Genomic DNA, 3197 nt, shown 5'->3' with positions numbered 1-3197 from the left:
CATGTTAACTCGCCATAATTGGACAATACATGTAGTGCATGATCCTGAAATAGAGAAAACTCTTAAACAATTAAGAAAGGTTAAAAACATTTGAATAATATAGATAGTTCCTCTGATAACATGGCTAAACAATGTAATGCATCGGGTAATAATGGTAATACTAATGGAGAACAGGATCCACTTGTACCTCCACCACAACCACAATTAAGGGATCATTTTATTTCTACCACATATACTTCCCCTTCGTGCTTTGTTTTTCCGGATGCTGATGCAACCCATTTTGAGATTAAGCCTGCTATGATCCAAATGCTTCCTACCTTCCATGGGTATGCAACAGAGGACCCTTAAAAGCACTTGGATATGTTTTTGGAATTGTGTTCAACTACCAAGTTAACTACTCTTACCAATGATTCATTCAAAATGTGTCTTTTCCAATTCTCTCTCAAGGACAAAGCAAAAACTTGGTTGTTGTCCCTTCCAACAAATTCCATATCTACCTAGGACATGATACAACAGGAGTTCTTGAAGAAATACTACACTATGGGTAAAACCACACAAATGAGAAAAGAAATTATGGCATTTTCCCAAATCCCGGGAGAACAGCTCCATGATGCATGGGAGAGATATAACGATCTTCTAAGAAAGTGTCCACACCATGATATTGCTCAATGACACTTATTACAGATTTTCTATGATAGTCTTACAGATTCTTATAGAAACATGGTAAATGCATCCAGTAATGGAGCTTTTCTACGTAAGAGTCTGACTGACGCTTGGGAACTGTTTGAGGTCCTAAGTGAAACCTCAGTGCAACATGCTTCTTCCTCTAGGTTTAGCTCTTCACCAGGAATGCATAAGGTTGAAAACTTTATGAGGTAGATAAATCTAGTGAGTTAGCCGCTCAAATAGAAGCCTTGAACTGTAGGTTCGATCAAATCTTATCATCTGGCTTCACTCATGTTGCTAATCCACAAACTGCCTTGCTAAAGGAGGTTTGTTTAATCTGTGTTAATCCCAATCATTTTGCTGACACTTGCCCTATGCTGGGACAATCATCTGAGATCCCACAGGAGCAAGTGAATGCTGCATTCTCTAGACCAGTTTATAATAAATATTCTTCTGCATATAATCCTGGCTAGAGAGATCATCCTAATCTATCATGGCATAATCAAAATTAAGGAACCACTGTTCCTCAATCACAGGGGCAGTATCAAAATTCATCCAATCCTATGCCATAAAATAATTCCTTCAACCAATCTTGTATTTACCGTCCACTTTAGTTTAGGAATCAACCCACTCAAGTTCCAAATCTTCCACCTCCTCCTAGAAATTCTATTTTTGAGGAACAAGTACTCAATGCTCTAGTTGTCATTAAAACCAGTACCCAACTTCTTAATACTCATTCTCAAGCCATAGCAAAGCTAAAGGCATAAGTTAGGTAAATAGCGAGTACTCTGTCTCGAAGAGAGGATGGAAAGCTACCTAGTCAGCTAATAGCCAACCCGAAAGGGCAGACTTACATGATTGATGAAACCAATTCCTCAGGTATTCATCATGAGCAAGTTCAGGCCTTTACTACTTTGAGGAGTGGAAAAGTGGTTGATAACCAAGTTGAAAAAGGACAGGAGAAAAAAGAAAGGCTTAGGATTCCCATTGTTCCTATCATTCATAATCCACATCCCAAGGATGATTCCTCAAATTCTATTCCACAATCCACAAGAGGAGTTGAAGGTGGAGTCACTTCTTCATCTACTCCTAACCCTGAGACAGCTTATGAACCAAAAACGCCTTATCCTGAACGTCCCACTTTGGTAAACAAGGGGAGAAAGTTCAAGATATGATGGAGGTCTATATATAGGTCAAAATTAATCTTCCTCTGCTCGATGCTATAAAGCAAATTCTAGCCTACTTTAAATTTTTAAAGGACTTGTGTACTCTAAAAAGAAAATCAAAAAGCCAAGTTCCTAAGAAAGTTTGTCTCACCAAGCAGGTCAGTGCTATTCTTAAGTATAACACTCCTCTTAAGGTTAAAGATCCTGGTGCTTCTACAATTTCTTGCATCATTGGAAACAATGTGATAGAGCGAGCACTTCTTGATCTTAGAGCAAGTGTAAATCTTATTCCCTGCTCGGTGTATGAGAAGCTAGGTTTGGGACAGTTAAAACCTACGTTAGTTGTTCTACAGCTTGCTGATCATTCTGTCAGACAACCACGAGGTATTATTGAAGATGTACTCATAAAAGTGGATAAGTTCTATTTTCTGGTCAATTTTCTAGTTCTTAATACAGAACCGGTCCACGATTCCAAAAAGTATATTAGAGTCATTCTTGGGCGACCTTTCCTAGCTACAACAAATGCTTGCATTAACTGTAGGATTGGATCCATGGATTTATCTTTTGGGAATATGAAAGTCAAGTTAAACATCTTCAATGCTATTCATCATCGCCACAATGATACTGAATGTTTCTTCCTTTATGTTATTGATGAGTTGGTTGAGGAATCACTCCCAACTATTTTATCCAAGGATCCTTTAGAAGCATATCTATATCACTTTAATTATGAAGATTTTGATATCAATTCTTCAATAGCTGAAGAGAATTCTTTGCTCAATTCTATTCCTATCACAGATTTTCCTCCATAGAAATCTAGGTTAGAGTCTCTTCCACCACTTTCTAGTACTCTGCCTATTCCTTCTTTAGAGTCTCCACCTAAGCTTGAGCTTAAGCCACTACTGAAAAAGCTTAAGTACGCTTTCTTGGGTTTAAATGACACCCTCCTGGTGATCATTGCTTCCAATCTTAAAAGTTCCCAAGAAAGTAGTCTCTTAAAAGTTCTTGAGCAAAATAAAGAGCTATTAGGTGGAGTGTGGCTGATTTAAAAGGAATTAGTCCCACCATTTGCATGCATCAAATTCATTTGGAGGAGGATTCCCGAACATCTCAGGAACTCTAACAAAGATTAAATCCTAATATAAAGGAGGTAGTTTTGAAGGAAGTTGTGAAGTTGTTAGATGCGAGAATAATCTACCCCATCTCAGATAGCAAGTGGGTGAGTCATACCCAGGTAGTACCTAAAAAGACAGGTATTGCAATAGTTGAGAATTCCCAGGGAGAATTAGTTCCACAGCACACCACCACTGGATGGCCTGTGTGTATTGATTACCAGAAACACAACTCTACTACTAGAAAAGATCATTT

General features: G+C 38.2%; 1 non-coding gene across 1 annotated transcript; it reads right to left on the bottom strand.

The window, feature by feature from the left end:
- Positions 1-556: 556 nt before the first annotated feature.
- LOC132275609 (small nucleolar RNA R71) lies at positions 557-662 on the bottom strand. The gene has a single exon (XR_009470686.1). It is a non-coding gene; the product is annotated as a small nucleolar RNA R71 (small nucleolar RNA).
- Between the last annotated feature and the right edge of the window lie 2535 nt (positions 663-3197).

This window comes from Cornus florida, unplaced genomic scaffold (genome assembly GCF_030987335.1).
Source record: "Cornus florida cultivar Cherokee Brave unplaced genomic scaffold, ASM3098733v1 CherokeeBrave_3.0.0_Hap2_Chr09, whole genome shotgun sequence".
NCBI classification, from domain to species: Eukaryota; Viridiplantae; Streptophyta; class Magnoliopsida; order Cornales; family Cornaceae; genus Cornus; species Cornus florida.
The sequence above is the reverse complement of the archived record's forward strand: the minus strand, read 5'-3'. Positions and strand labels throughout refer to the sequence as shown.